Source organism: Vidua chalybeata, chromosome 2 (assembly GCF_026979565.1).
Source record: "Vidua chalybeata isolate OUT-0048 chromosome 2, bVidCha1 merged haplotype, whole genome shotgun sequence".
Lineage (NCBI taxonomy): Eukaryota > Metazoa > Chordata > Aves > Passeriformes > Viduidae > Vidua > Vidua chalybeata.
In genome coordinates, this window is record NC_071531.1 from 18278981 (window position 1) to 18300865 (window position 21885).

Here is a 21885-nt window from a genome sequence, read left to right on the forward strand (position 1 = left end):
ACTGTGCAGGGAAGTTGCTAACTCTTTATATGAAGTTCTGTTATATACTAATCCAGTACAGAATCTGGATAATATGAAAGCTAAAACTTAAGACATCAGTATGGGATTAATAACAGAAAGGCTTGGGGGAAAATATGAAGGGGTTAAATATATTTTTGGCTGCCAATATTTATGCTTCTAGGCAATTTAGCAAAATTGGCTTTAGAGTTGTTTGCCTGCAAAACTCCTTCTTCTTCTGTTTAGAGATTCCCTTTGAAATATGTGACCATGAAGGTCTCTTGTATCTTTCTGCTCCAAGTCAGTAGAAATGCATCTACAATAAAGGCATGTCTCTTTTCATGAGACTCATTGCTGTGATGACTCATGGATTCACTTGTAGGACAGACCAGATGTGTACAGATGAGCAGGAAATTCAGAAGAGCTTTGCTGCATGTCACTGCCTGGCCCATGGCTGCAACAGGCTGGTTTCAGTGCCCAGCATGTGCTGGGATGCTGGGACTGGCCAAACCTGCACCCTGACCAAATATCCTCTGTTGTTTTCCTGAACTGAAATGAAACTTGAAATTCCTGAAATATGAACCTCAAAACCATCAAATAGTGTAAAATGATCTCTCGTTCTTCAGAAGGCATGGCTTTCATTTGACTAAAGCCTTTGAAAGTGGCAATGTCAAGGTAAATGAGCTGATACTCTAAACTGTGAATCATCATGTGACTACTGCTTTATTGTAGCTCCACTTACCTTTATTGATTTGATTATATGGAATTACCATAGATAGAAGACCAGGATGAGAAGTCCAACTGCATTCCTGGATAAACACAGGCATAATACACAGAGGAGGATGCTGAAGATATTATCCAAGTTTAAAAGAAGCTTAATGAATTCCATACACAAACACTCCAGAAAGGATCATATTAACAGCTAATAACTTCTGTTGCTAAGTTTTAAACATATTCCTCCTCCACATAAAACATCTACAGAGGTGATGACCATCTTATATTCTTGGATTGATTTTATAACCAGCAGTGCACGTGAGTCAGTCTGTTCCCTTTACAGCTCAAACTTAAAATAACTTGCTGTAAATAATCTTTTATGCATGACAAAAGCTCGTACAATTCTTGAAAATGGATTCATCTCCCAAACTGACATTCAAAAAGCTAAGATCATTTCTGGTGTTGTCTGGTTCACTATGAGGTCATGTCCAGAGAAATTACTGAAGACCAACATTTTTGAGGTAACTATTTTCTTAGGGCCAAATTCACCACTTATGCAAATGGGCCCTTTTTCCTTCAAAATCAGCTGAAAATTTCTGAGCACAAAAAGTTAATTAAAAGTATTACAGCAGTCCTGTGTGTTCCCTTTTTAAGAGGCAAAATCAAGTGGTCAATAAAGGTCATATTCCATGTCCCAGTCCTGTGGGCACAGCGAGGGATGGCTCCCTCACTCACAGTGGAGGCATAGCTGATGAACCAGGCTGTTGAAGTGTTAAGACAAGCTCAACAATGTAGTGAGGAAAAAAAACCCTACCATTCCCTCTTTCTTCTATTCAATGCAATTTTCTGTCATAAAAGTTAATTCCATCAGTCATGACCTTTCAGGAAGGAAAAGAGGATGTGATCTTTCAGCACCTCTGTGTTCCCAAACACCCTGGCAAGAGCCCACATTTTACATGTCTGGGGCACCAGCTTAATCCTTGCCATGTTGAAGGCCTACAATTCTACTTGTAAGGTGGCAGAGAATGCAGCTGTTGCTCCTTCACCCTGCCCAGCACCGCTGCTGCTTATAAACCAGAAGCACAGTGGTGATGCCATGTGCTGCCTTCTCCATCACTGTACCTGTCCACAGTCCCAACTTGTCACCAGAAACAGGTCAACAGGCACAGAGTAACCTCACTGAGAAAAAACTGTCTAATTAGAAGTGGAGATGCAGGTAAACCATGAGCTGCACCCAGCTTTAGCCACTTTGTAGTTTGTTTTCTGACTGGCATGGAAAAGCAGACATGAGAACTGATAGTATCTGACTGCCAAATCTCAGCAAAAAAGTGTTTGTTTCTTCACAGCTATTGTGCCCTTCTGGGGGAGTGTGAGGCATATTTACTTTGTGGGGAGAGCAAAAGCTGGGTAGGTGGCAGACATGAGAAGTTATCTTCCTGAACATGTAATAAAGACACTATTTTTTTGTAGAAAAACAAGAAATGCTGTAGTGGGAAGAACAGATACTAGGGCTGTGACAGAAGAGGACCAAAGTCACAAAGCAGGACCATAAATGGAACATGTGGGCATGAAGGAGGATGAAGGATGTTTGCCCTTCTAGTGCCAGTGAATTAATGGGTACAGTAAATTTATGTCTTGCAGTCACCTTCCTGGGAGGAAATCAATTGCCAACAGCAGGGGCAACAACAGAGTCACAACAAATCCATTCAGAAGACCACAGCAGTGGCTTTAGCTCTGGCTGTGTTTTCAGCTGGTGGAGAGTGTTGGTGAAGTGATGCAGCAGGACTATCACAGCATCTGTATTCAGCAGTTCCCTTCAAGAATTCATGATGGAGTTAATATCTGTGTTGTTGCTTTTCATGAGATTTCCTCCCTCAGCTGCCTATGTGGACCCAGGAAAAGCCCTGTGAAGGCTAAGAGACAGGAAATCTGGCTGTTGGGAAAAGTCCTCCATCTTCAGAAAATTACTATAGAAATATTTTCCTAGATCCTCAACCCACCAGTGTGGTGGAACTGGCAGGCCCTGCCCCTGGGGAAGCCCTGGCTGTGCCCTGATGCCACTCTGTGCAAGTCTGCTCTTGCTGCAGCTCAGGGTGGGTTTTGCCTGTGCAGGTGGGGGATGATTCCAGGGCCTCCCTGGGCTAGAGACAGGCATGGCATGGTACATCTTGTGACAGTCAGGATAGACCACAGGAGATCTCTATTAAGAGCTTGTTTTACATGGAGGAGATTCTGGTGATTCTCCCCTTCTATGGACCTGTGCTCCAACTCTCTCCCTGTGGATTACCTAGAAATTGAGCAAAACCAACATAGCAATGTCTTAACAAAGTTGAAGGAGTCATGAAGCCACAGCCTTGGTAAGTGAACAATCTCATGCATCTCAATGGGATTATTACCTCCTGAGTTCAGAGATAGCAGCTTAAGTAGAATCATGATGAGCTATTTCACTTTTGATCACTTACAAGATGCATCTATCTCATCCCATGGTATTGAGATGCCTCTCATGCCTGCACATGGTCTCAAGCAGAGCTGCACAAAATCACATCTTCCCATCAGAAAAATTAGATGTAAATGTATCTTATCAAGGAGAAAATCAGTGTTACTCTGCAAACTTAGCATGTAGGCAGTACTAAAGACATCACAGTTAATATCAGAAAAAACAACATATACAGACTGCTGAAAAACTCTGGTTTCCTTTAGGGGGTTTTCTCCTGTTTCTCTTATTTTATTTTAATCAGCATTTTAGGTGACTAGAGCACAGAAATTCCGTGTCATCTTTGCTAAATTTAGGCTTTTGCTGCAAAGGAAGACAAATCCTGTCAGATGAATTAACAACAAACTCATTCCTCCTGAAAGGGGAAAGAAATTTTCTTGATAGTAAGAAAGGGCCTAATGTGGTTTAAGTGCTATAATCTATCTTCTCTGGCTTGAAAATAGCCCAGGCCTTCTGTAGATTCCTTGTTATGTTTGCCATTTGAAAAGTCTCAGACTAAAAATAACATCTACAGTCTCATTAGCTACTGATATTAAAGCACCTGAATTGCTCCCTGTGTAGGAAGTAGCTGGGAAGACTCAGGTTATAGTTAGATGTTATGTGCTGCAGTCACAGGTGGCTGGAAATCCATACCAGAAGCTTCATTGGTGACACCCAAGTATGGCTCTGTGAGATAAAAACATCTGGAATCATAAAAAATGAATTTGCAAGTAAGCAAATGTAGATGTGGTTGCAGATCTGATGAACGTTCTAGTCAAACGTGGCAGCTTCTCTGAAGAATACAGAAAACCTCAAATACAAAAGTAGTGACTGATTTTCAGTTTTAAGTGTCATACAGATATTTTTCTTCTTATCACAGGCTCATTGAAAGTTTTGGATTGGAAGGGACCTTAAAGATCATCTAATTCCAATCTTTCTGCCATGGGTAGGGACATTTTCCACTGGACCAGATTATTTAAAGCCCCATCTAACCTCGCCTTGAACACTTCCAGGGATGGGGCATTCACAACTTCTTTGGGCAACCTGTTACAGTGTCTCACTACCCTCACATTAAAGATTCTTCACCTTCTTTTTTCTTTTGCTCACTTCTGTTGTCTTCAACTACTGTTAAGGCCCCTCTGGAGGTGTCCTTTGATAAAAGTTTTTGCATCTCACGATAACAGCTCTCCACTTGTTCTGGAGTGGCCTCTACTTCCTCTGGAGCAGCCTTTCTTCCTTGCTCTGTAGTGGTTCTTGATTGCTGTGGGGTCACACACACATGTTTCCCAAATGCAATTTTGTGCAGTGACCAAAACTGCAGTCACTGCAGTCCACCCACCTGGCTCTGCTATGTCATTCTCTAAGGCTCCTAAAATGAATTCTGAACACTTCACACTTGGCTGTCTGCAAATCAGACATCTGTGTTTTTCTGAATGTTTTTCAACAGGTGATCTGGAATGGAAGTAGACAGTTTTCTCACTTAATAATTCTTATTGCAGCACCTCTTGCCACAAGTTACTTTCATAATGTCTCAGTGCACAAGTAGCAATATGTGAGTGTGAATGCATTACACTAGTGGGACAATATTTCAGGCAGTGTACAGATTGAGATGCACCAGGAACTCCAGCCAAACTGGTTTTCCAAGCCTGTAGGTGAGGATGCTGAAAGATGAAAAAGCAGATTGGAGTGTTATTTAACTGTGTGTGTTGAGTGGAGATGTAGGGATAGATGTTATTTGACTATGTCTGTTGTTTAGCTACAATGAATTACTGGTTATGGATAGACTAATGGACTAGATAACAACTCTTTCGTGTTGGGATGATGCCTCTTTTGCACCACACAGAAGATCATCTTTGAACTCCACTCACTTATCAGGGAGGGAAAAGCTTTAACAGAGAGGACATATCAATTATTTCTCTCTCACACACGCTTTTCCAGAGTTTTCACTAGCTCCTGCATGTGATTTACAAGAGGCAGCAAAAAGTCTGACTTGTCCAAGAGTCTCATTTGGATGTTTGTTTTCAGTTCAGGGGAAACCCTTTGACCCAGAGCCTGTCCTAGAGAATCACTGCTGTACAGCTGTGATTCCTATGTGGAGTCACACACTGGCCACGCTCACCCTTTCCCAGGAAGTCCCTTCTATGTCTGTTTCCCCAAATCCTTCAATTTCCATCAGGATGCACAGTCCACTGAGATCACTGATGGCAACATATTTTAGTGCACACTTAAAATACAGGCTGTTTTCAATGGATTCTCTGAATTAGGATTTAGGAACTCAGCCTGTCCCACATTCCACATTAGAAATGCTGTGATTTTACCTCCAGTTGCAGACATATTGATTTACACTCAGAAGAGAAAAGGAGAATTGATTAGGAGTGGAATGACTGCAGAGTGAGCTGCACACGAGTGAGGTCTGCGAGCGGGAGGCTGGAGAAAAGCTGCAGCCATTTTGAGACACTCAGAGTCTCTTTTCCCCTGAACTGAGTCTTGAGAAAAATAAACATTCTTATTTTAATCAAGAGGTTTAGTGACCCTCTGCTGCAAACCTCACAGCCTACCTCGCAGTTGTGAGAGTGTGATGGCAAAGATTGATGACTTCTGTGAAAGCAGCCGCTGCTTGGGCACACCGTGCACACCATTCATGTTCCACTGCTGAGGCACCTGTCATGTTTTGTATTGATTTTTCTTTCATTTGTCAAAGGCACAGTTTATGTATAGAAACTAATCCTCTGCTCCCTACAGGAGAAAGAACAAAGATCCTTTGTTTCCAATGAGCTTTAAATGAAAATCCAGAGCACCTAATTAGGTAACTCAGCTCCCCAACACTGCAGCCTGTGCAGCTTTGTTTCTTGTCCTGCTGACTGCTGAACACCGTTTGTCTGTCTGTCTGTCTGCCTGTGACCCTCTCAAAATAGGACATAGAATGCATCTGTCTCCTGCCTGGTGTCTCTTGCAAGAGCCTGGGATTTATGATGTGCTGGTGTACAAGCCACCCCTCTCTGACAGTTACTAGCCTAAACAGAGAGACACACCAACTCTGAAAAATTTCCAAAATTTTTGGTCATTCTTTAGATAGTAAACACAGGAGATGTAGATATCTTGACCAAACCACTGCAGATTTCCTTGTTTCTGTTTCCTCAGTGGGCCATGGCTTTTCTCATGTTGACAGTAAAGCCCTGTGCCATTCCCTGCTTCTCCTTCCCTTGCTGGCCCTTTTTTCTTTTTCAATTTATTCTTTTCCCTCTTTCATTCCAAAATGCTGAATTTCCCCTCTAATCTCCTGTCAGGTGAGTTCCTAATCAGCCTCACTGAGCAATTCTTCTGCCCAGCAATGCATTGCCTGACTTCAATCTGTTTTTAGTTCAGAGCTGAAAAATTGCTTTCCCCCAAGACTGAGACACGCTTTGTCCAAAGCGTGTCACGTAAATGGATGGTTATCAAAGTTTAATGACCTCATTAGTACTCATTTGCAGAGTGCAAAAGCAAGCACTTTCTGTGAGATATAGATCCAAAGAGGAGGGAAAGGAAACAGCAAAGGGGACTCATTTTCAAGACAACTTATAGCCCCATCTGAGCATAGGTGAACGGCCTTTAGTAGACAACAGCAACAGTGCTAATCATAGATAATTTTCTGCATTGCCTTGCCAGCAGTCCTGTGAACATATGTATAAATCCCTGTAAATACACATTATATATGTGTGTATATACACAGTATATATGAAAGATCAGTGGGAATATACAACCTAACTAAAAATATGTATTTCTCCAGTTTCAGATCACAACTAAATGACTGTAGTCTTGTGAAAACTCATGGATGTTTGAACTTTGTGCAGGAAGTCATCTAGCAACACTCAAAGAATGACACCTATGGTGAGAAAACTGTCTTTAGGCTGGACCATGAAACATAAACATCAAACCCACTGTCATAATTTTAATTCTAGTTGTGTATTTCCAGGCTACTGTAACACCTATTTCATTGGTGTGGAACAGAGTGGAGTTCAGGGGTAGGTGTGGAATAATTCAAAGTCATGTCTGGTGCAATGTGTGGTCTTGGGAAGAGCTCCTAAAGACCCTGGGGTTCACTGGGGAGGTTCATCTCACCTAACCTGAAGGAACTGAAGTGTAGGTGCCCTAAGACCTATTAAGTTGCTAAGGTCTTCTCTCTAGTCAGAAAAGAGAAATAGGTAAAAGTCGTGCTGCAAAAATCATAACCAGCAAGTTCTGGCCAGAACTCGTGTTCTTCTATGAACAGTAGAAGAGTAGAAGAAATGTGTTAATTCAGCACAGTATAGCAGTGTAAAGGCAGAGAAAGTCCTAGGGTAAGTGAAAATAAACCATGTTTGTTTTCACCATTTGTATTTCAGAGCTGAATGTCTGAGAAAACAGGAAAAGAAAACTGAGAGTCATCACGTCTGTATTTAGTATAAGGAGCTGGGGTTTTTTTAGAGAAGAGCCATGAGAGAACTTTCTGAGATGTCAAGCTCAAAATGCAACACAGATGGGCAGACAAGACAGGGCAGATGCAAGAAAGGCAGCTAGTCCATCTACTAGGTCAGCTGAGACCCTAAGCACTTTGGAGAAATCTATTACAATGTTTAAGCATAATTCATTACTCAGTTTTACTGGTATATATTTTTCCTTCTTTGTAGCCTTTGCCTCTCATTTTTCAGATGTTTCTTGCTTTATTAGAATAAACTTCTTAAGTTTTATTGATGTTAGAAATTATCTCTAACAGTCATACAGTGCTTTACTACTCCAGGATTGACTAATCTAAAAATAAAATGGTGTCTTCTGGTGGAACAGATGCAAATCCCTCAGACTTAAAGAGCAGAGCATGCAGGTCATCATGGGGGTTAGTACTGTCAAGACTTATTATGCAAAGTGAGAAAAATGAGGTCAAACAGCATCCTTCTGGCACAACACAGACCACAGAAAGGCATCTGCTGCCCTTATCTCCTCCTCTGACCACTTCTGTGACTTCAAAAATTTTCCCATCCCATACAAAGACAAGGCAAGTCTTTCAGAGACTGTCACAACACATAGGAAAGACCCTTTTAGCTGGTACCACAGTATTAAGAGGGTACTGGGTGGTGAAAATCAAGGCATTGAGCTGACTCTGGATGAGCAAGGGCTAGATTTGCCATTGTCCTCTTCCCTGGTCAGTACCGTTGCTGAGTCTCCCCAGGTGGGATCTATGTCTTGCCCAGTGGAGTCTGTAAAGACTTGCCAAGGAAAACTGATCCAAATTGCAACCTCTTATGAATATTTGGGAGTGTTTGTTGTTGCTGTTGTTGTATCTGTATCTCCTGAAAGAAAAGAGCTGTACTGAAAATTTAGTGACTTGACCTAGTCATGCTTTTGTTGTCATTTCTGTGGAGCTCCGATAGAAAATCCTCAGGGATCCACACCATGATAAAGGGTTGACATGATGTTAGCTGCTATGCTAAAATGAGAAATAACAGTCCATATCCATAGAGTTTCAATTGCTCCCCTTTAGAGGAAAGGATCAACAGCTATGTCTTTCTGTAAAGCAGGCTTTATGGTCTCCATAACCTAGCACACTCAGCTCTGCTCCTTAGTGTACAAAGGAAGAATACTGCCTTCTGCAGAGAAAAAAACCAAACTAAGATAAAATAGTGAATGTCCATAGAATGGGTTTTATGGGAACTCAGACTAAATGATAATAGTTGTTTCTTGCTGTCACTCTCTGTTTTGCATTAATGACCCTGAAAGTGATTTCTGAGTGTGGCACTAGAAGGAAAAACCAGGATGGTCTCCAAGAATTGACAATGAAATATTTTAAGAAATCCTGCCTGGCAGCTGTACCTCTAAATTCTTTGAGGTTCATGCTTCAGCTGTTACTTGTGGTATCAGTTACTTAGTAAGTACACACATGCCAGAGAAATGCTGAACAAGGTGCACATGGGCACTTGTTTACCTCCTCCATATGACAGACACAGCCCACATGCCATTTCTTTTCTAAATACAGATATTTTTTTTTTTTGCCAGCAATGAGAAAGAAGCCTGACAACAACATCCCTTGTAAGAAACCTTAAGCTAAGCACCTTTATTAATTACCTAGGGATTCCCTAGGACTGTTACTAAGGTAACAGGAGTAGAAATGTGTGAAGATGGCTGAATATGCTGTGTGAACTGGAGAATACATGCTGGCTTATCAGCAGCACCCTGCACCCTGAGTTTTTACAGTATTAATGTAGAACATAAAAAGTATGTTTATATGTGCATGTACTCATGAAAGTGCAGAGCCCACACAGCCCTATAAATCCCCATCTGCATCTGCTGAACACAGAAAAAAAAATCTGCTTTGGCTTTCAGGAAGACGTAACAGGAAAGGAATTTACAGAGTGCAGAGCACAAATCTCTTCCCAGCTCTACAATGTCTTTATTTTGATGGCTTATTTAAAATGTTTTCTCCTTCCCCCTTACCAGACAGCACTGACCCAAGACTAGATTCTCACTCCCCAAGGCTCCTCTCAGAGGCCGAGGCACCCACACTGCTGCCTGGCTTCCCTGTGGTACCCACCACTGCTGACTTTGCCCAGCAGTGCAATGTCCCTGTGCTGAGCAATGCTGCTGCAATGGTGGAGCAATGCTTGTAGTTTCATGCTCTGTACAGCATGCTCTGTAATGCATTTTCTAGTCAAAACTGGTGACAGGCAGCAAGAGGTGATTATGGTACAGAATATGCCCTTGAGGAAGACACTATTGACCTGTAGGTAACTGCAGTGCATTTTATGGTGTGGGAGAGCAACTGTCTTTAGTGACATCCAGGCCAGAATTTTACCAACGTTAATGCCCAAGTTAGTTAACACAGGACATGGAGGTAATTAGAAATTTTGTGCACTTACACAGAAAGAGAAACCACCTCCTCACTAATTGATAAGGATGCATCCTTAGGAGAGAAGAATTCAAGACAAAACTAAGCAAATGCATAGCTCACAAGACTGATTTGGGATAAAAATCTTGCTCTGCATTTAATGACACACTTCTAGTTTTGAGTTCCTCCCAGGGATATTATTTTTTTCTCCTTCTGAGACATCTCTCTTTTCTCCAGGGCTTTTGCACATACCCCACTGTCCCCTCCCTGTCTCTCACTTCTGGCAAACCTCTGTGCAACTCCTCCAACTCAAGTCTACAGCTGTGCCAACCCAAAGGCTTGAAAGAACTCATGCTGATTTAGTAATTTTTTATTCACAGACATTAATTTGCTTTTTATCATGTTCCCAGCAGTGACCACAGGGAGAAACTCAAATTTCCAAGAGGAACCACTCAAAAACATGACACTTTCATGGCTTTGTAGTGTGAGATGCTGAATATGCATAGCTTTCACTTGGCATTTCATGGGATGCTTATGGATTAAAATGTGCAAGAAATAATTTCTTCTGGTTTATAGACACTGCCTAAAAATAACTAAGAAACCTTCTGGAGGAGCTGAAATAACTTCTGAGAACATCTTTAGGACAAATTGTGGAAAAATCAGTCTGAGCAAGACAAGTCTGGAACAAAAAGCGCTGGTGTGATTTGGAGAGAGTTTGGTATCTGTCAATGCTCTTTGAGAATGTAGTCACAACATTGCTTTGTGTTACTGCATCTGTATTTTCCTCCTAAAATTGTTTCATTTCTGTTGTTGCTTAGTTCTGCCTGTCTTCTGGCAACCTATGGCTGCTGTTGCTCTGGTAAGCCATTGAATACCTTAAATCAGTCTGTTGGGTGGTGCTGCTATCGTATAGGTGTACGCATAGCCCAAATAGGTCATTATAGCACAGTGAACAGAAAAATCATCTTCCTTTTTCTGTGTCTTCACAAATTCAGGCATATTCAGGAGATATGAGCCTTATTAACAAGACATCATCACTATTGTTTTGAAGCATCTGCCCACCCTTGTGTGGTAGGCAACCAAGATGGAGAAGTGTAACTGTCTTACATCCCTATTCCCACAGCAGGCGTTGTTCTTTTATAGTCTTCAAAATTTGACAGGACAAAGCCTTGCAGGAAGAATAGAGGAGTAACAGGGTTTCATCCTCTCTTCCAGCTCCACTTTCCATGGGTGCATTTTTTTTCCCATTGAGCAATCCTTGATCTCGGGATCTTATTTCTTCCTCTTGAGAATTCACAAAGGCATTTCAACAAGTGAATCACAGGGAACAGGCATTAGATGATTTTTTTAATCTCTTGAGAAAATGAGGAAAGTGGGAATTTCTTGAGAAAATGAGGAAAGTGGTTTTTTTTTTTTTTTTCCTGCAGCAGTCTTCTGTGCTGCAGAAGCACATTTCAGCCTCTATTCCAGCTGCACTTCAGGAGCTGGCGCCAGTCCTGCCTCCTGCTGCACCTTGGTTTGGATGTGTGTCTCTGACCAGGTGAAGCAGCATCCTGGAGGGTGGTTCCCTGCAGGAAGGGGTGAGCTGATCCCCTGCACCACAACTGCTGTCCTTGCTGGGGCTCTCTGCAAATGACTGCCTAGAGGCAAGACAGCCCACTCATCCCACAGCCTGCAGCTTGGCAGGAGGCTGTGAGGACACCTCTAGCCAGATGAATTCCCATGTGAGCATTGCCATAAAAACATGATAAAAAAAAAAAAAACCCACAGTTTCTAGGACCTTCCTGTATTTACTTTCTTGAAAGGTAACTACACTGAGGTTTTGCCATAAACTAACCAAGTCCATGGCAAGAGAGTCTATCAAATACATACAGTGTCAGGCAGGAAAGCAGTAAGACCATGATATTAGGATGGCCAGGTTACCATGGCTTAGGATGGCCAGAAACACTCCTAACCCTCTGCTCTGCATCTTCCAGCTGAAGGATCCAGCCATTCACATAAAGAATGATTTCCAGCATCTTTCCCCTGGGTGTAGCAGCTACCATAGTGTAAAAAGGGAGATTTTCCCAGCACATACCTGCAGAGCCAGTGGGAACCACCAGCAGGTGCATCAGTTCACATTCATATGGATTAGTTTAAACTGGTGATGAAAGCAGACCGAGCCATGACGTGGAGCATCTGAGCTGCACGTGCCTCCAGGGTATGTATCCAGTACTGCTGGCTCTTTTGTAGAGATGTTGGCTGTACTCAATAAGCGATAACAAGAAGTGTGAAATATCAGACTTTAAGTGCATCAACAGTTTGCTCCTTGAACTTGAGTCAGATCCTTAAGATAAAGAAACACCCTCTTCATGAATCCAAAATAGTCCTCCAATAAATTTTGAGTTAAAGAACCATAAGAAACTCTCTGCTTCCATATCACAGTGAAAATGTGAGTGTAGTTTTAAATTATAAAAAAAAAAAAAAAAAAAGGAGGTTTCAAGTTCAAGTAGAAATGCAGTAACACTAGGTTGAATAGCAGTAATGACTTACAACTGTTTAAGAAACAGATGTGGGAGCTCTTAGGCTTCATATTTACAGATCAGATTTGAGGTTTTTCAGAGCAACCTGTACAGTTCTGGGTTCATATGGGACAGAGAACGGGAACTGGTGATGTTTTTTGTGTTTATGTAGCAGAAATAGAAAGTAAAAGTAAAATGACCTGCCTTTGGCATGTATTACTTTATTTACTTTCATTTACTCAAGACTTATTTTTGTATTCTGTAAGCTAAATTTCTTGGTAATTGATAAATAACAACTTCCTCGGATATTTTCACCCCTGTAAAATTTTGGCATTTTGTAATGATTTCTCAGTGAACATAAAACATTCAGACATAGTTTCCCACCCTCCCCACCCCCACAGAAAAATGTTTGGAAGAGTCTCATGATGAAAGAAAGCCCAGTGTGTGCTATGAAGCAAGAAGAAGGGGAATAGATTTTCCTTGGACAGTTATGTTTCTGTGAATCAGGAACACAGATCTATCAGACATCGAAGGTCACTCAGAAACATGGAGAAAAACCAACACACTATTAACTCTTTTGTTGCTGCTGGGCTGCTGGGGTAGAGCTAGGCACATGCTCTGCATACACTCTGATAGCCTATGGATAGGAAAAAAATAAGAGAGGCAAGGAACAGCGGGAAACTACCAGCAAGTTAAGTGAGAATCCATTTGTGATGCTGTGCCTTATGTCACTTCTACTCTAAATGATTCTTTTTCCCACCACTACCCCATTTAGTTTTCTGTTTAGTTTTGTGGGGTTTTTTTGGGTTTTTTTTTTTTTTTTGTCAATATGAAAACTAACATGTGTGAGTTACCACGGTATAAAGGCACAGTGAAGACATTTATCAAAACAAGATCACCTCTCTGCTCCTGCCCAAGGCCTACCTTGGCAAGTTTGCCTCATGATAAAACTAAAACTCAACTTCACTGCATTTCTATCTCAGGATAGCTGTGTTAATTAACTTTTTTTATGGTGCAGATAAACTTTTACACTGTGTTTTTCAGCAAACTTTAAAGTGAAAATCCCATTTATAGCTTTGGAACTGGAGCTGGAAGATCATTTCTGCAAACTGAGTAATAAGAAATACTGATTACTTATCAATGGCCAGTGCAGAATCAATCAATTACTGGTCACTTCTTTCTTGACTTCTCATATTCCCCTTTTCATTCAAATGTTGTATTTTTGTTTTGGCTATGCTTAGCTGAATTAATGTTGCAAAGAATGAAAATTAACTCAGTAGACAATATTTTCTACAGTCTTTCATCTCTGGAAATGCTTTTAATTACTAGAATAGCTTACTCTTAATGTAGTGGGTTTATTGAACTCTAGACAATCTTACATTTCACCTGAGGCAGCACACTCACATTGAAGCGCTGGTGATAGAAGTTTGCTGCTGATATTGTAAGTAGTTTAGAACCAGATATAAGCACTGCTTTTATGAAAACCATTTTCCTAACGTGTCTCTTTAAAAACAGAAAGGTTGCAGGTGTGGATCCCAGACAGGATCATCAACCTGCTGAAGTAGCATCACTGGGACACCATAAGGACAGAAGAGACCTGGATTTTGACAAACTGTAAAACAGCAAAACACAGGAGAAGGAAAGAGATTAAATCATCCCTCTGCCTTAAGCAACAAGGACACCTCCTTCAATAACGAGATGTGGCCACATCTAATTGAAGATAGCTGACATTCTTCTGAAAACTTTCAGAATAATAACACCTGTGGAAGGAGAGGACAGGAAAATTAAACATTTTTTCCATGAGATGATGACCGGTAGCTAAATAAGAGTCTAAGAAAGAGTTTAAAGGCACAAAAACATGTTCTGGACATGTGAGCATGTGTGATGAAGATTATTATTTTAATGGTGCCACAATGGTGTCAAGGCTAGAGGGAAAAGACGTGTGATTTGTGCAGATCTTGGGAAAAAAAAGATGCAAAAAACCTGATGGTCATGAATGCAAATGTGAACTTCTGAAGGCTGCTTGTGTGAAAAAGTGAAGATTCCCCTTTGTCTCCAATGGGCAGTTATGGCATGACTTACCCAGGTAGCAGTTTCTGTGCTGTGTTACCTTGTTAAAGAATTTGAACAAGCTGGGCAATATTGAAGGTGTGCTTGGGTATTTAGGGCTTCTTCAAGAAGACCTGGTGGATGTTTCCTCAGTCTATGAGGGAAGCAGGGAAGAGGATCAATAGAGCAGCATATCCATGCATGCATCACATGCTGTGGAAACACAGCCCACGCTGTCGGGTGTAAGTGGCTTCCTGTCCTCAGTAGGATGGTCATGAGACCTCAGATTTCTAATTTGTGCCCTGTCATCTTGATCAGTTAATAAGTACTAATTAAGCCTTACAATCATAACAAACCTTACAGTTAAATACCAGGGGTGTGTTTGAGTTGGAGTGGGATGCAGCAGCTGGCAGCAAGCAAAACATTGCTGCTGTAACAGAAAAGCCATCTAATGAAACTCTGTAAAAAGAAAATTCTTTTAGATTATTTGCCTCCTCCATCACATCCTGTTTATGTTTTAATCACTTTCTCTAGGCTCATACTGACACTCCCTCTTGCTGTCTTACCACCAGATGGGCTTTAAGAAACTATTACTGTATTTGGAAGCACTTTTCTAGCTCTTCATAATTGCTTCTTGTAGTACTTAGATGTGTGATACAGAGATATCAGCCTCCACAGTCATACTTATTGCTAAAATTGAGCAGCATATAGCAGCTTGTTTGTTTGGGTTTTTTTACAGGAATATAAGTTATCCTAGATATTCCCCTGATTTTTTCCAAGTCACTATTTTCTCTGTTCATCCTACAATATGTAACAATCCTCATGTCCTGTTCCTTACTATGGATGCTCAGCAAAGGGTAGGAAGGATATTAATGTTAATCTGCATTCTCTGAATTGGCAAATTTCTGGTATGAAACCAAATTCTTCCCTCCCCTCCCCATGGTCCCCTGAGTCCTATGAAAGGGCCATTGAGGTAGACTATGAGTTTGCGGGCCCCAAGTTGGGCAACTCCCTGGGGGCTGCCCTGGCAGGGGAGACCCTCCTGGAACAGTTCTGTGTCAGGAACGAGAGATGTATTGGACTTTTTCAGTCTTCAGCTTCTGTTTATTGTTATCTTATCAAAACTTCAGCACACTGTCTGCACCAGATTCTGTGTGCAGGAAAACAAGCACAAAAATGGCTAACAATCTCTTGTTACAAGGTGTTTTAGGTCTAATCAAAAACTAAACTACCCAATTAAGAAGTGACACCTAAATTATTTTCCTTTCTAACCCAATAACTGACCCCTAAAGACCCACAATGCAGATTTTTTACCCAATTACAAGATACCACCTAAACCCAAGAAGAAGAAGGAAGAAGAAGGAAGAAAAATGAACTCAAGACAGCATCCTATATCCTCCATCTTGAACTCATCTATAACATACTAAAAATCCTAAAACCTAAATTTTGCGCCCATGTGACATACTACACTACTCTCTACAATCTCTACAATCTATTTCACACTTTTGTGGTTTCTAGTTTACCTTGAGGCTTTGGAAGTTTTCTCCATGAATGAGAGTCAAAGTCAGTGCTCCCTCCCCTGAGGGTCAGGACACCCCAGAGCAGCCAGACAAATAATCCCGGTGCCCTTGATTTCCACATCAGACAACCCTTGTTTCTTTAAACTTCAACCAAGGGTTCTTCAGCTGGGAATGTTACAGGGATGTAGGTGAACAGATTGCTCAAGGAAAGAATGGAATGTTATCTCTCTCATAAGACTTTTCTCCAGAAAGCATAGACACAGTATATGACCATTCCTTCTGGGTATAATTTGGTTCAACGGGATGGAAACTGATTTGTGACTCAGAATAACTTTATAAGCTCTAGGAGCTGGCAGTGATAATTTAGCAGTTTCAGGGAAAGGTATTGGTGCAACATTCCTTGATCACTAGCACGTCTCCAAAAAGGCCTGCTAGCCCCCTTTGGCACATAACTGCCATCAGGAGCTGAAAGGGCTTTCCCAAAGAGTATAAATGAACCTTGGCTGATGGTTCCTGAGAAAATAGCTTCTGTCCCTCCTGAGAGCCATGGCACCCCTACTATTGAGAAAACCACAATGTTCCCTTAAAGAGTGTTGAACAAATACAACTGTTGGGGTGATGTCATGCTTTTTTTGTGTGTTCACACAACTTCACAATTCAATGCCCTGTTCAGGAGCTCAAATAACATTTGGCTTGGGAAGCTTTCTGTGTAAATTAGCTCAGATTTGGAGGGATTTCTAGCACTTGTATTTCATTCTGACCTGAATGCCACTGCAGAAATGTTACAGGAAACACAAAAATTCAGGATAAAGTTTCATATTTACTATTGCTGTTACCAGGTGAGATTTGGAAAAGAATCCTAGGAGACAAAAATCACCTTCACACTGTGTTTGTGTGTCAGGTAAGACACGAGTAAGACTAGTATGTGGCAATCCATGGTATGTTTTTGCCTCAGAGGATGCCAGTTTCAGACATTTCCAGCTCTTTGTTCCTCTTCCATTCCAGGTCCCATCTCTGCACTGCTGTTCCTGCCTCCTCAGTCAGTCACACCAAGAGCAGTACCAGCTTAGCCAAAGGGGTGGCAGTAGGCAAGAAATCTTAATCTGTCTTTACTTCTGAAAAAAATGCATTGGCGAGTTATAGCCTTGAGAATTCAGCAATGAAACACTGATGAGTGGGTCTGTTGCTGAAGACAGAGTAAGTTACCATTGACTCTCTGCTAGTACAGCTGTGGGTTTTTATGGGATGTCACTAGTAGTAAAAAGTAGTGGCAAACCTTAATTTTTGTTATTCAGATCCTCAGCGATGGTCCTGAAATCACAAAGGCAGGTGGTTGGCTGAAGACAATAGTAATTACAACAGCAGTAACTGAGCACAGTACTAGACATTTGAAGAACTGGCTGCATGGTTGGGCTCAGAGTAGGTGGTTAAATGTTCACACTTCAGCTGGATACTGGTTACAGGTCCAGTTCCACAGGGATCTGCTCTGGGACCTACTTGTGATGTCTATCAGTAGCCAGGAGGATGTGAAGGAGTGTACCCTCAGCAAGTTTGGAGATGAAGCCTAACTGGTGGCACCAGTCAGTACCACTTGGCATGGACTAACCCCCTGTACCAGTATGGGCTAAGCCAGGGAGCAGCTCTTCTGGATAGGACCGGGTGCTCTGGTGGCTTTTAGGCCAAACATGATCCATCAGGGAGTCCTGGCAGGGAGAAAGGCTGCTGCATCCTCAGCTGTATCAACAGAGCTATATTCAACAGATCAAGGAAACCATTTATTTCCTCTGTGCAAGACTTTTAAGGCCTCTCCTAGAACAAGAGAGATGCTTCAGTCCCTTGATCATATTTATAGCCCTCCAATGGACCCACTCCAGGAGCTCCATTGTCTCTCTTGTCATGAGGAACACAGCACTCCAAATGTGCTGCACAAGAGCTGAGCGGAGAGGCAGGATACCAACTTTGACCTGTATTCCAGAATGTCATTGGCATTTTTGGCCCCAGGACACACCTCTGGCTTATGGATGGCTTGTGGCCCACCTGGGTGCCCAGGTCCTTTTCCACAGAGCTGCTTTCCAACAGGTCAGCCCCCAGCCTGATGCATAGGGTAATTCTTTCTCAGGTGCAGGATCCTGCTTTTGGTTTTTTTTTAATTTCAGACAGTTCTTCTCTGTCCTGTCTCCAAACAGGCTCAAACTACCTTATGAGTTATTCTGGAGTGACAAAAATTTCTTTAAAATGGAAAAGTGTATTTATAAAGGAACTAAAATGTGTAGTCTGCTACTAGGCTGTACTGTGCTATTTTTAGTATACTACTTTTAAAAATAACATTTTCAAAAATGCTAACACTATCTTGTAAAGAAAGAATTGCTTTCATATGCCATAAACACTGAAAATTCTTTGGACAAGATGTAGATTTTCCCTGCTCCTGACAGCAGCTATTCAGAGGGCACTGGGTGTAAGCCTAGGAGTTCATGAGTGGTTTTATGCCAATTCCTTGCCACAAAGGATTGATTCCACGCTTGTATAAGAGGCTAATGAGTCTTTGCTTAACAAAGAAAATTATCAAGATGAGATGAAAGTTTAATGCAATTCATTCTGCTTGGAAGAGTTCCCAATTTTTAGTGAGGTGCCTGAGTGGAAGAGAAGATGCATCACTTTGATCATGAATGATGTCTGAAATTGTCTGGAAATTTTGCAGAAGTTTTCTTGTCTTACCTGCTTGGAGCAACTTCTGTGGGCTGTGAAGTGGGATGGTGATAAAAAGCTTGAGGATGGTTTAGTGGGTAAGGTCGCATAGCAGAAAGAACAGGTGATTCCACCTGTGTTCCTGTGATCAGACAGTTCAGGTCTACCAAGGCCATCTTTTTTTGGTTGTCTGGAAGTCAGACTGCATTTTTCTGCAGTTCTCCAGCTCAACAGATTTATTTTCCAGAATTCCTTTTACTCCTTTCTTCCTAACCCTTACATAATGTACAAAGACACAGACAGCTCATACATTACTGCTTCCCAAAGTCCATGCTCTTCCCTCCATTTGTTTCCTATTTTGACTCACAGGGAAATGGTAGCTGACTTTCTCAGGGGAAAATAGTGTTCCCTGACCCTGGAGTTCCTAATGTTTTGACTAAAACATCAGGTTAGAGACACAGTTAAATCGTGTGTACTTTTCTTAGACGAGCTCAGACTCTGTGAGTCTTGGTGTGAGATTCATTAGGTCATATTCAAATGAATCTGTGCAAACCAGATCTGAAGCAAAACAATGAGCAACCATTTTCAGTCTGATGATGATGAGTTCACATAGATTGACTTTTCTTGATTGCCAGTTTCTAGTTTACTTGAATGCTAGTTACTTTCCTTCACTGAATGTGTGGATACAGCCCCATTTTTATGTTCACATCATCTCCATCAAGTTTGTCCTTAGCTGTAAGCTATTGCATTTCACTTACCTCCATACATGTTGCTTAGGTAGTCAAATAAGAAATGGTTTAAATTACAATCAACCTAACTCCTGAGAGAAAACATTCTTTCAAAATCTAGATATTTTTGTATAAACTAGTTGTGATTAAGAGATATTAATAAACCTATTAGAACCACTGTCTTGAGAAGATTGACAAATGCAACTCTTTTTAAACATGCTAAATGGAAAAACACTTTCAGAGAAAATAATTGTCAGTGAGGTCTAATATGTGATCCTGTTTTGTTCAAAATACACATATAGATAAATTATCTATCTGGAGAAATTTGTTCACAGATGTACAAAGTGAAAGAGCCATCCAGTCCAAATTGCTAGCATTAATTGTAGGCATCATATGAAATATGACTAGGAGTCACTGTTTCCCCAGCAACATTCTTGCAAAGGACAGCAATAAATCTTCATGGAGAGAAACAGGCATTATTCTTACAGAAATTTTTGTGCATGCAAACAATTTTGCCAAGGGCCTGGTGTGTACTTTGGGAAGTCTAAGGTCATTATGAAAAATAACAAAACAAAACTGTGTGGTAAAATTAGTGTGTGTCAGTGGAAGAATAATTTAAAGTCACTGGTATGTTTTATTGGAGCAAGGTACTTGTGTCCTCAAAATATTTAAAAACAAGAATGAACTGATTGGAGTAGACAATTCAGATATGCCTTCCAGGGAATAGCATTCCCTGAGTTGCTCTATAAGGGCTTCTAATTCTCTGGCTTGCTTCAGTTTTTTAAGCAGTGGTTGTCATGCATAAGCATAAAAATGCACCAGGCACAGACACCTCAGCTCTTTCTTGTTTCCCATGGGCACTGCCTAGCCCAGCTTCCTGAGCAGAGACAGAATTACTTTTGCAGAGGTGTTTGAAACCAATCTGAATGCTATTTAGTAAAAATGTCCTTGGTAATTTTCCAGAATGAATAGAAACATTATCTCAGGGAAATCCTCCCCTTCCATTCAGAAACTGTCTCTCTTCCAGTTGGCAAATACATCCTGTTCTCCCACCCTGCAGAACATCACCATGTCCTGGGATAATGGCAGCAAGTCCAAGTTTACATGGGAAAGATATACTGGGAAAGCAAGATGTGTATTTTTAGACATTACAAATGAGATTAAGCAGTAGGAGATGGGGAAGCGTTAAAAGTATGTGACCTCTCAAATCTCTGTGGACCAACCGCTTGGGAACCTTTGAGATGACAAGATACGCCACACTGTGAGCACATGTAACCCTGCTGTTGTTTCCCTTTGAATCTCTAGACTATTAATTCCTTAGAAAAATTTAATTTAAAAAAGGAAAACAAACCAACCCTTTCCAGAAATAGTAGTGCTATTTTTATTTTATTTTTCCAGAAGGGTATTTTTATCACTAATTTTTTAAAAAGTTTTTGTTGTTTCTTTCAAGGTGCCCTTGAGACTACAATGTTGTTGGCGGGGATACTAAAATGTGCTAGCATCAGAAAGAGGAGAACACACTAGATGCTGTTTCATGCCAGCACAAATCAGGCAAATGTTTTCCCTTTTGGCAGTTTTGGTGAAAATTGTGCAGGTAGGTGATCTCACACGTCTTTTATTTTGTGTGTGCTTTTAATGTAGATCATGCTGGCTGGAGTTTGGAAACAACAAATATTTTGAGAACCTTAGCTGAAAAGAAAGGATTTTCTTTTTCTCCACTCAGCTGAAAATACGAACTTGGCAGGGAGTAAAGTCATGCTTGGCCATATCACTCAGTCACTATTGAAACAGAAATGCCCTTTGGCAGAGTTCATCCAACAGTGTCACTGAGAAGGAGGGATCATCCTAGTGCAGACAGGACAGAAAGGACAGGATGAAAATAACATTTCCCAGCCCTTCTAACATTTTGCTCATGTCTTTTTTTGAGTTTTGTGCATTCCAAAGAGTAATGGGAATTACTTGTCTCCTTCAAATCTGTAGTTGAAATGCTGGGAATAAGATACCATATTTGGTAAGAATAGTTTTGATTCAAAATGAAAGTGAAGCCTCGTAAAAGTACCAGATTATCCAACTTCCACTATCATTATCTTAATTGCCCTTGAGTAATGTAAATAGCTTATGTGGACACATTATATATTTCATCAAATTTAAATTTTGGACCTTTTATGAATGTTTATTTAATTCATCAGGCATCTTAAGAATGCATAAAAAAATTCACTTAGTATCTGAATCGCAGTCTGAATAGAAATTATGATATCCAAACAACAAATCCAATCTCCAGTCTCACAGCCAGCTCCTGGCAAGATAAAACAGATAATTTTTCACAGACCCACTGAAGGGTACTGTAGCTAAATACGGGGATTCCTTTATGTAAATTTTA